Raw genomic sequence first — 13,163 nt, forward strand, 5'->3', positions numbered from 1 at the left:
TTATAATACACCATTTCAGCCCAAAATCTATTCATTTCGGCCCCCTGTTCCTACATTTACATTTTTGCGGGATGTTTTTGAATCACCCTGTATATAGAATCTGAAAGAACGTAGCTCGTAGAAAATTATTCACAAATTTCGAAGATCTGCTCCTTGTGTAATATAACAGTCTACTTATTCTAGACATGAAAATGTGTATACTTAACACGTTACTACTCATTTACTTAACATATTACTACTCATTGACTCCACTACAAATGCTTATCATATGGTACTGAAGAAATATTTTCGAAGTTTTGCCTACAGCCATAACGAGACATTCATTAAAAAGCAAACAAATAGTATAATAATGGTAACGAAAACGGAAAGATACTCTGCATTTTCAGGCCTAACTATAGTATATCTAATTTTAGGCAATAAAATATAGTGTTTATAATTTAAGTAATATACTGCAAAATTGAGGGCATCCTCCTGTGCAGGTGTTGGTGTAGCTGTCTTGGCTTGGTTTAATAAGATATAAACTTCCACTTATTTGTACGGTTTATTTGTAAAACCAACTTATTAATTTTCTTTAAAAATGTACTTTGAACTTCGAGTGCTCCTGACCAAAAAACATAAATAATTTATCTTACAAATTTGATGTTATAACATTGTAATTTTAAGCACAATCGGAGGAAGTTATTGTTAACTACTTACAATCCCAGGTAACAAGTTTGTGGGATACTTCTAAAAAGAGATACTATTATATATGTATGGAAAAAAAAAAAAAAAAAAAAGTCTGAAAGCTTTCAGATTTTATATTACTCCCAAAGGGGCTTTTTTTTAACGTTATGCGTGTTACTTTTATTTATTAAATATCATATTCTTCGCACTTAAACCATAAAGTTCAATTCAACAGCAGTATCACAAAATATTTCAAAGAGCATATCTTTAGAATTTTCGATACACAGTCCTCGCTCGCTGAGGATAAAAATGTTTTCTTTTTTTCGTACAGTGTTGCCATTGCTCGTTTTGAAATCATTGGGTTTCTTAATCAAAAACTCATAAATGCTTTACAAAATATAAATCAGATAATAAAGCATATTACAAATTTGAGTTTCCAGATTCCAATATTCGGGTGGAGATGTACGTTATTCAGAATTTGGTGGCTCTAGGTATCGTTGTTTTATCACAGTGCGAGAAACATATATACATTCATGCAGATTCTTCATTATTTAATTTCTTTAAATATAATACAGGGCGATGACATTTGGTGGCAACAATCGAAAAAGTGATGCGCCGTTTATAGTGAATCAACGCAAAATGCCAAAACGAAATTAATAGCCCTTCTGGGCAAATTTTCTCTTTGGGCTAAAAAAAGGTAAATTAATAGTACGAAAAGCATGAATACTGAATTAAAAATTTTACGGCTTTCTCAAATTTTCTTCACATTTCCGTCAGGACTTATAATTCAACATTTATCCTTTTATTCTCACAATAATTAGTGCAAACAGAATTTTCTACACTAGTAAAGTTTTGAAATATGTTTACTTGAGACAATAATACAACTTTCATTCAAAATATTAAGACAGTAGCTGGAAAGATGTCATCAGAATAAAGAAAACAACCTTTCTAATAAGAGATTAATATTTTATTATTATTAACGAATTTAAATATATTTTATTTCCCTTGCATTAAATTCAAATAATTTAAATGGTAAAAATTAATTTCTTTCGGAGAAATTCCGTTTTAACATTTGGAACAAGATAGCACACAACTGAAATTTTTATTAAACATAAATTTAAGCCTTTAATTTGGCATCAGAGGTATAAATAGACACACAGCAACCGTACAGTTGTGTTGTCTGTAAATTAGCCTTTTCGTACCAATACGCGTGGCGTGTTTTAATTAGTATATTCTTCCATTCATTACAGGTATATTATAATTATTTATCATGTTTTCCTGTTAAGTAATCGAAAGTTCTCTTAAATATCAAAGTTTAATTTAATGAATTATGCTGTTTCTAATTGCCAAAGTTTATCGTAGACATTATATATACATATTATTTTAATAATATACAGCAAATGCAATTTGTAATTTGGCTTCTGTTTCTCAAAATATTTATTAAACGCTGTGTGTTATATGGAATACAATAAGTTGCTTGATTTTATGGCAAATAGTAATGTATTAGAACTATAACTATGAAATAGAATTGTTTCACATCCTTAATCAATAACTTTACTTTGTAAATTATTAATCTACGAGAGCTTTAGTAACACAGTTGGTTAATCTTTGGATTATGGTAACTTGGCGATTTTTTGGTGAAAATTTGGCGACCAACCCTGCTACAGCAACCTGCTAGTTATGTTTTGGACGCCATTTTGTTTTCACGAAGTAAAGGCATTTTTTTTTTTTTTTTTTTTAACTCAAAATTTTTTCCAACAATCTGCAAGCCGAATTACTCTTATACTAGAACTTTTATGGAACAAAAATGCTTAATCATGACGAAGATTAGGTGCGAAATTGGGAGAAAGTGATGCAGAATCGCAAACTGCTTGCCGCGTTTTCAAGAATTGCACATACACGGTATCGTCCATGTACACGTCGACCTAGTTTCACTTAAAAAAACATCCCAGAATTGCACATACACGGTATCGTCCATGTACACGTCGACCTAGTTTCACTTAAAAAAACATCCCAGAATTGCACAAAAATGGCATTGCGCACACTCTTGACTTTATCCATGTACACTGCTAAAGTCCTAGCTAGTAACCTTTATCGCCTTACCAAAATGTCGCCAAACTACCTGTTACCATATTCCAAAGATTAGCCATTATTATTTCTTCACTACATTATATTCTAGGATTCATCCTTTCTTCCACGCAAAACATCTATGTGTATGCGTGTCATAATAAACTGCAGGGTGTTGCTATCAGTGGTAAGCGAGCCTTAAGGGGATAGCAAGTATGCTAAATTTGAATAAAACCTTTATCGCCTTACCAAAATGTCGCCAAACTACCTATTACCATATTCCAAAGATTAACCGCACAGTTTTTAAATTTGGTATTTTAGCCGCATGTGATAACATGCTTCATTATATACATGAAAGTATATGTTTTATACTAGAATTTTAATCATTAATTTGTTTCAATGCAGCCCCTTCCCCCCCCCCCAACAAAAACCCAGATTCTGTTGTGGAAACTAACAGAAAATACTTAAGCTATAAAAAGTTACCTAATGTTAATTTCAAAGCCGAAATTCGATTTACGTATATTGTTTTTTTTTTTATACCAGTTCCACCGATACTTTCTTTAAAATTTTCGTGTCATTAAAATAATTTAACATTGATAACTTGTCTATAGGGATAATATTTTATAAGCATCAGTTCATGAACAGAACAATCATTTAGTCGCAAATTGTTCGTGGGAGTGAAACTTAACTTTATTATACATTAAAAGTAGTATTTGTTATTGAACGTCAATAATCAGTTATATTCCGCAAGTTAACTTTTCACGAAACTTGATTGAAACCTATTTAGAAAACTGGAGGATGATTACTAGTTACTTTGGATTTTAAAGGATCTGGATTTGTGTTTGCAGATACTTGTCACATTTTCGCAGAATCATTTGATTTAAAATAATATAACTGTAACGGTAGGCATTAAAACTAAAATTAGGTATATTCCAGCGGCCGAGCGGTAAGATAGTTGAACACTGGTAGTTTAACCTGGATTCAAATTCTGCCGAGCTTCGCGCAGTATATGTAAGGTAAATACAAGCCATTTTCTCTTAAAACGTGCTTCACAAAAGCATGCTTTCCCTTAGGTAGATAATTGTCGAGTACTTTGTAATAATTAGAATAATCGAAATCCAGCTATACACAACCGGATCCCATTTAAGCCATTCTAGTGTGTCTATTTAAGAATCCGTAAAATGGCACTCTTAAGAAAATCGAGCAGTTTTGAAAATATTTCCCATCAATAAGAAAACACATGTCAAACAGTTTTCTAAGAAAGGAATATGAGCCAACTTTACATTATAGTTACATGTTTTTCTTCTTGTGTCTTATAATAGTGTCTTTGTTTTTAAGTAAATATTGTTCTAAAGTTTTTAAATCGTTGTTCTATTTCCTTCTCTGGTTATTGAAGTGTAAGTGATATATTTTTGCGTTTATAAAGATTTTACCGCAGACGAAATATGTTGACGAAGACTGATTTCTTGCTGAAGCTAGTCAAAGCATATATCTTTCTACAGAAAATTGCTTGGTGCGTGTTTTCCGATATGGAAGCGATACACGTTTTGTACATTTTATTACTTATTTTAGGAAAAATGAAATAACCTAAATATCTTTCCTAAACGAAAGATATAATGTTTTTAACAACAATTTTCCAGCCAGCAGTTTTATATATAAAACTTGCATTCGAAAAAGTTTGCATTTTGTTTTCTATTTATACGTATTATAAAAATGATGATATACTGAGAACGAAGTATTCCAGCATAATGTATTCATTGCCTCTATTGAGCGATTATTATTTCCCAGTTAATTTATTTGCATTGTTTATTGTCATTTTCTAATACAGGGCTTTTTTGAAAAGTTAAAAAGATGCAACTAGAAAAATTCAAAACTGGTATCAAAATTTTAATTTTCTGATCATTTCGGGGAATATTAAAAAAATCGGGAGGTATTTTTTTTAATGTAAAATGCATGCAGTTAAATTAGAAAATTAGAAGTTAAATTCTGAAAGAAGTTTTCCGTGAAGAAAATGTTACCGTTTGCTAAACAACATTTTGCTGTTTGTTTTTACTGTCTGAAAAGTTTCACAAATAGTAGAGTTTCCTTTCCTTCGTTTATTGCTATTCTTTGTGCATTATATTTTCAGGATTCATCTATTCCATCCTAATGCTTCACCTGTTTCTTATTTAAAATCTTTCATTATTTCTTAACGCAGCTTAAAAAATCTCGCACATTTGCAAAAACATTCCTCTCTAAGGCTTATGTATGTAAAATTCTGCATAGAAAGATGACTTTCCAATTTGTTACTCCGGAAGACTGACCCGATTTCAGGTTGGATGTATATTAACCCTGCAGCTGTAACGTAGACAGTTCCCTCGTAAGCTGCAACGTGGGGTGTCCCTACACCCCCATGATAAAAGCTTACCAAATTTGTATTTGAGGACAGAATAACATAACGCCATTGCTCCAAAACATTTTTTCAAAATTTTAATGTGAACTAAGTGTGAATAAAGCAATTAAAATCGTATTATAACATACATAAATGAACAAAAACACTTTTTTTCTAAAAAACTTACACCTTCCAAACCTGCTTACTCGATTTCGCCATCTGTCACTTGAGGCTGAAGACACTCTGCGCAGATAGAGCACATATGGCTAATACACATGAATTTGTAGCACTTTTTACAATAAGTTTTGATTTTAATCTTTAATAATAAGTATTTCTACCCCCTCCCCCGTTACAGTTGCAGGGTTAAGGAATACAAGGTACAAAGTGAGATAGTCATGTTGGCACTAAAAAAAAAAAGTCACCCGTTCCTTATGGCATTTGGGAGAACTTAGGGTTTCAGGAAAAAAAAAAAAAAAAAAAAACTTTAATTCTCGGATATATAAATATGTATTAAAGAAAAACTTAGTTAAACAAATTTTTAAGCTCATACAACTATAAAAATCACCGTTTCTTCTTTTCATTTTGACATTCAGTTTTTGTACTGACAAAATGAGAATTTTAATGTGTATTTCATCAACAATTGGCCCACCAGGGGCCAAGTGCCAAATTTACTGATCACAAGTAGTTGACGAAACCACAATCTAGTCGAACGGCCAGGCTGCATAATAATAATACGAGGCGGTTTTCCTTAGAAAGTCTCTTGTGAAGGCCTCTCACGATCGGTGAATGGTTTTTGGATGCAATAAAAATAATCGAATTCAGTTTATTGATAAATTAACTATTAAATCAGATAAGTATTTAATACCCAATAATAATGCGTTTTCTGTTTTACTTTACAGCAGTGAACAATGTTGAATATTTTGCTTCTGAAATTTATAATTTAAGCTGTGATTTTTAAAAATTTCACTTTTCATTGCTCACTTCATACTTTACTCGCTAAAAAATAGTAGTTTTCGGGATAAATAATATTTAATTCGAACATCAATGGCGGTTATGAGACATGAGATAACTTAAAAAATACTTTAACAGTATGTCGAACAGTTGTCAAAGAGCGGGTTAAGTGTCGTCCAAATGGGAATGTGTTTAATGACTCTGATTTCTCATACAGAAGGGCCCGGATCTTGGAGAAGACATGGATGTAAAGTGTGACCACAGTTTCCGGCTTTAGTAATGGCTATTTTTCGCCATTGGAAGGAAGAGAATGATTTGTTTAATAACATTGAGTAACTTGAATATCGAATCTTAAAATAAAAGCATCACTCCCCTACGGCAGATAACCTTCGCATGCTTTGTCGTTATATAAGTCCAGAAATATGTTACTTTCTCCATTACTTTATAATACTGTTATAGTTTATTAGGTCTTTAATTCTGTAAGAAGCCCTCAAATGCACAGCAATTCTTAAACATGCAAATGAAAAAAAAAACTGCTACTGGCAGTTTTAAGAAGTAACTTTATATGCGTTATTTATAATCAGACTATAAAAAGCAATATTTAATTTCAGCCGGAGCGCACTGGAGCTAGGTTCAAGTAATTCTTTTTTTCTGACAGATACTTTAATTTCTTTTGGGAAACAGTAATTGATAACACTTCTAATGAATCTTTTTTCATTTGAATTTCAGTATGAAGCAAAGCTATATTTTTATAAAATTCTGAATACCTTAATGGAGTTAGAAATATTTTTCTTAATGCTATGTAAACAATGTCAAGGAATTGAAAAATAACATAGTAAAATTTCAGATATAGAAAAGTTTTCCGTTAATGTTTAAAATGAAGAATAAGGTATAACTTGATACTGCTAAAGCTATTCCTTCATCTCTGTATTGTATGTTATATAAATGAATGCGGTAAAGCACACGAGGACTATATACCTAAGGGGATGAGTACTTTCATGGCCTACTTTTTAAGGAAAATTAGCTCGTATTCATATTATGCATGAAGAAAACTGCTAAAATTTTTGACGGCTAGCCTCTTTGTTGAAATTAGAGCCCGAAATGACCTACCAACGTTCAATCCTTTTCCCACTTGGCCACCGATGGGCAAGTTTGGTTTCGAATCGAGACACATATTACTGTATTTAGCAGGCGCTTTATTTTAATTTGCGTTCGATATTTTGGTAATTCTGACAAAGCTATATGTTTAAAGCTAGGGAGGTCATCGTGGAAACCTTTGTAAGGGAAACATACGAGGAAAACCGCGAAAACGCCTATGCAGCCAGTTTCGCCAAAACTCGGGTCGAACTACCAGTGTTCAGAGATTTTACCGCTGAACCGCGGGTGAGCTCTGCTGCATTCTGTGGTAGAAATTAATCTTTTATAAGACGAATAGCTCTCATGCTGAAGTTTTTGGAATGAAAAATGTATTCCGAAATTATATTAAAGGAACTAATCTGACATTTTAAAAATACCATTTACATTTCTTTCATTATCAGTTATTATGCTAGATTTTGCTTTTTATTCCCCATACACATTTTAATTCCCTTTATTCCTTTATGCATAGATTAAGAACCGTTGTGCATGTACAAGATATGCCAAAACAGAGGAATTCTACCGAATGATGAAATTAAAGATGTAAATTATCAGAAAATGCCAAAAAATATTTCAAATATAAATTTTCTAACAAATTTTGCAAACTGGACAATATCGAACATACATCAACTAAATAATCGCATAGTTATTTTTAATAATAATATGCCATTTATGCAAACCAGTCATCGAGTGGCATAAATTCTGAAATCACTATTTTTGATTCCGAGGTTCAAAATCAATGTTATTGAGTTACAAATTTTATCATTTTCTGTATTCCAGCGAGAAAAAAAGAGGGGGGGTCAGGCTGCATAGATTCCTTTGTTTTCTTTTGCATCTAGTACTGCCAGTTTCTCTTAACAAGGCGAAGATGCCTTCTACGAGAACACTCATTTTTTTCTACAATATTAGCTCCCGAAACTTTTTCAGAATTAAATAGCAAATAATTGCAACTGAGTAATTATGGCTTTTTATTCAGATTTTCGTGTCTGTGAAAATAATTTGTTCCTTGATTTTCAAAACTAGGTACTCATGTAAAACATTCTTTCATGTTCTAGCTTTCAAGTGAAATTACAGTTACGTTTCATATCCAAGTCTGACTTTACAAGAATATCAGGATGTCTTACTACAATGCCTTATTTAATATCACTTCAAAAACGCCTGTTGATCTACCAGAGGTATTTGTTTTACTTTATCTGCTTTTTGAAGAATGTGCGTGTATTATTCTGGAATTCGCTCGTTGAAACAAGAACAAAAGTTACATGTTTAATATGCTGCAGAATTTTAATAAGATGCTGTTGCCAAATCTCAATTTTAAATTCAAGAGTGTTTCCTTGTATTATAATAGTTAATAAATAATAGTAGTTGCAGTTAATAATAGTACAGTACTTAATAAATAATTAACTACAGTTTTCATTCTTCAGTTCTATAATAAATCTATACTTAGCTACTCCTTGTGAATGTTTGCGGGGGGGGGATTAGTTTCTTAATATTTATAAAAAAATATAATCTAATATCTTTTGCAATGCCACGTAGTCGAATAATTTAGTATATTTAATACATTTGAATTTAAATACAGCATTTCTGAATGATGAATTATCTGTTTTCATAGATTTTACTAATTGATCTGTATGTCAGCTTGCCACGTCAAAGTGTTAAAAGGTTATTGACAATAACTTTTCAAATTTTAATAAATAGTCATTCAGAAATGCAGCATTTAATTTCCGCTGAATGTTATCAATGGCCAAGTGGCCAAGGCGAGAAATATGGATCCTTGCTTCAAAATTCGATAATCAGTATCAGAATGAAATAGCTACATAGGTATTTTCTTGGCTTTTGCGTGAAATACAAATATACTTTAGAAAGACCTCCAAGAAGGGTATCCTTCTATAAGCCGAGTCACGAGTATTTTGATGTAATTATTAACTACAAAATTTGGCAGCGGCTACAGTAGATTAAATATTTTTAAAAAATGACTTAATGATTTTAAAGTTAACTGACAACTGTCATGAATCTTACTTCCTGGAGACAGTTTACTATTGTGCTGTTCACAGTGAACATTGCTGATGTTTGTTAAATTGTCTCAGCCCTCATCTCTTATCTAATGCTATTATCTCTATATTTGTATATGGAATATGGTGTGTAAAATTTGTATATGTTAAGCATCGTGTAGGATTCTCGGGCAATATATGAAAAGCCGAACACTGAAGATCCAAAGTGTTAAAAGATTTAATATTTCATATTTTCCAAGCATTCTATGCAATGCCAAAAGGCGAAATAGTCAAAGTATAAAATGTTCCCGAAGTATAAATAGTATAAATATAAAAGCATAAATGTTCCATTTCTAATGTCACGTGACAAGGCTCGTAATTTTGATTTCTTCCTTATTGGAACAAATGGGAAGCACTTTATTTCATCTTGTTTTGCTTAATAATTAACTCCTATTTTTAATTTTTTCTATCCCTTTCAATTTCAAATGCATCTTTTCAGTAAAGCCCTTTCATGATACTCCTTTATCACTTTGCCTAAATAGCATTTATCATTACACAAAATGAAAACTTTTCATGTCACTTTTAATGCTTTCCCTAAATAAAATTTGTCATTCTCTATAATGCCTAGGGAAGGCATGCGTAGTATTAAAATAGTCTGTTTCATACTTTGCCTAAAATGTCAGGCATTCTACGTATTCCCTAATCATTCTATTAGAATGCCTGATTTTCATGCATTGTCGGTTAACTTAGCCAGCAGCACATTTCCCGCATTTTAAAAAACGAATAACCGATCGTAATTCTTCTTAACATTTTATAAATATACCTGCTAAAAATATTTAATTTTGAGAAATGGGATATCATAAAATTGTCGAAAATTAAAATGCCATCACACGCCTCATTCCGCTTTAATTAGTCAACTGTTACTGATATGCAACAAATATTCTGCTAAGGTCAAAGAACTGTGCGTGACTGAGTTTATGACCCTCGGGAAATCATATGAATTCTAGTACGCATTTAACCCAAAATTATTTAAATTTGAAGAGTTCCGTCAGAGATGAATGCTTCGTCATGAAAGCGAATGTTAAAATGAATTTAGAGTTACGTTCAACAAGTACGTTATATTCGAAATTTAGGTTTACCGGAAAGTGTATAATGATGCATAACTCAGACTAATCAAGTTTCATTTACTATGAAATTTAAATTCCGAATATACATGTGGACAATTTTTTTTTAGACTCAAGAAAATATTTCCAAAATAACCGATACACAGTTCAGGATATGAAATACCAAATTTCAGTATAAACCAATTAAGTATAATACCAAATTTCAGTTTCTTCATGTGTGACGTGTATAAGAGTCAGTTTCGCTTAGAACGACCTCCACTAAGGCGTCCCTTCCCTTAAGCAGATAGCCCTCGAACGCTTTGCCGTAATCAAACAAATCAAATCAATTGATAGCTGAGTGAATAAAACCTCCTGAACACCGGCAGTTGGACCTGGGTTGAAATCCTAGTGAATGGACTGGCTGCATGTGGATGATTTCGTGTTATTTTTTCCTACGCGTTGTGGGAATATGAACGAGTTTTCGTTAGGAAGTGTTCTAAAGGCGACTTTTTCCCAAGACAGATACTCGCACACAGTTTCCTACAATTCATTAACTTCATACTTTGTTGGTTATTTTGGTATGCAGCGAGATGTTTATTAAAGTTCATTAAAGAAGCAGGAATACATTTTTATATACAGTTAGAAATGATAGGATATGCCATTCTGAGTTTTTTCTCTCCCGAGAGGGGGGGGGGGTGGCGAATTAAGAAGTCGGACAGCAAAACTCAGACTTGCTTTTATGTTTTCTGTGACATTTCGGTTTTCCAGCTACAGAAGCATGATCATTTCTGATTGCGCACTGTTTTATCTTTTATATACAGATATACAAGTAGGTCAGTGAGGTTTGAGTCTACTTTTTTCAAACATCTTTGCGGCTGAAAGAAAACATTTGATTGTGCTGTAGCGTTGGGTTTTAATTATGACAAAGCACTCGACGGATAGTTGGCTGAGAAGAATGCTTTCATGGAGGACTTCGAAAAAATGGCTTGAATTTCATTACACATGGAAAAAGCTACGAAAACGCCAAAGATGTCAGGTTGTTCGCCGAGACCTGAACCTGAATCGAACTACCAGTGTTCAGCAGTCTTAGCCTCTCGGCCACTGGTGAGTATGCTAACATTTGAAGGACTTAAGTCTTGATCTTGGTCTATACCTCATGCATATTAAAAAAGAGAACATCTTTCAAACTTATTAAGAGGCAGTAATTTGACAGTAATAGACATGCATTAAAAAAAAAAAAAAGTCGTTTATTGGCTATTAATTGTACCTTAAAATCCAGTTTTATATTTTTCAAGTATAATCTATTAAAGATTAGAAAAATAATCACACCCTTCATTGACATGACTCTGTAACTAGTGAAAAAATCTTGAAAATGAAAACTATACCTTCGCAGGAAACCATATTCCCTAAAATATAGATTTAAAAAAAAGTTTGACTTTCAGTTAGCAATAGTTTTCGGTATAAATCATACTAATTCTCATTTTCCCTTTCTGCAGATAAAGACCAATGCTACAGACTTCAGCTACATGAAACCATTCTTGCTGCTTCCAGAATGTCTTCAAACCGAACTGGTAAACTTCTTATTCTGCACATTCAAAAGATTAATGGCTTTGTTCATGACATCGCTTGCCTTTAAGGAGAAATTGGCTTATTTCCTAGCAATGGAACACGCATTTTTCTACTTCTACTGTACTCAAGACATCCTAGCCAGTTTTTGGGTCTTTAACTTTCTTATAGTGACCTTGTACGCTGTTTACAGTTTGCGAAATACGGAAAATATTCAGACAGCAATAATAGCATTCTGTATTGTAAAAGATCATGGTTGTGATTTTATACTAGATGCGCTTCTGGTATCTTCTGCTCTCATAATTTTTTTAAGAACAGTGCATCAAATTTTTGCGGAATTATACACCGCACGTCGTTCTCCAAATTGAAAGTGTCGATGCATCTTTTTTTATCTGGAATTAAAACGTCTCGGTTATAAAATGTATAGCAATAACCCTTTTAATTATCATTTCTAATGATAGATTTGTTTACATTTTAGCTCATGTATTTATCAATTTGCCTAATTTAAATAAACTGCATAAGCAAAATATCATTTTCTTTTATTGCATGGCTTGAATTTTACAACTGCCAAAGTCTTGATTTACGAATTTTTCACTGAAAAATGTGTAAATGTACACTATTTAAATAAATGGTTATTATTTGCAGATTCACAAAAATAGTTTTTAATTTCAGTGACTTCTAAAATCATATTTTTGAAAACGCGTGTAGTAATGTTCTGCAATTATTATTTTTTTTTCATTGCAACTAATTTGACTGGCTCTTATAAATTTAATACTGCTGAATCCAATTTAAAGTTAGGCAAAACAACTACTTTTTTTTTTTCCCGTCGGTTTTAATTGCATAGATCAGCGGTTCTCAACCTTTCGACTAACACGTACCACACTGTAAAAAAAGAAGTCTGTAAGGTTACTAAGAAAAGTCGTGGAAACTGGGATGCCATGAACTATTTGAGTAATCAAAACAGGAATATTCTTAGTAACTTTACAAAGATTATACCTTTGTAATGGTTACAGATGTTTGATATGTAATGTTACAGGAAGATATTCTGTAGGCATAACAAAGTTTTTGTATGTTGATTACCGAAGCATATCTCTGTAAAGGTTACAGGAAATTATCGTGTAAGTATAACATGGTTTTCATATGTGATTTACCAATGTATACATCTGTAAAGATTACAGGAAATAATAGTGTAAGTAGATCGTACTTTTTGTATGTGGATTACTAAAGGGAATATTTGTAGATTACTAGTGTTCTTCTTGTAAGGTTATTGCAAGTGATTATGTAAGAACAACATGTATTTTCATGTGAAATATTAAAGGA

General features: G+C 32.1%; 1 long non-coding RNA gene across 1 annotated transcript; it reads left to right on the top strand.

Annotated features, from left to right (window-relative positions):
* Positions 1-1,810: 1,810 nt before the first annotated feature.
* LOC118204238 (uncharacterized) lies at positions 1,811-12,385 on the top strand. Its single transcript, XR_004760754.2, has 3 exons — positions 1,811-1,913; positions 8,242-8,361; positions 11,774-12,385. It is a non-coding gene; the product is annotated as an uncharacterized LOC118204238 (long non-coding RNA).
* Positions 12,386-13,163: the final 778 nt, after the last annotated feature.

This window comes from Stegodyphus dumicola, chromosome 3 (genome assembly GCF_044657685.1).
Source record: "Stegodyphus dumicola isolate Sdum_Otavi_A_Nest chromosome 3, ASM4465768v1".
NCBI classification, from domain to species: domain Eukaryota; kingdom Metazoa; phylum Arthropoda; class Arachnida; order Araneae; family Eresidae; genus Stegodyphus; species Stegodyphus dumicola.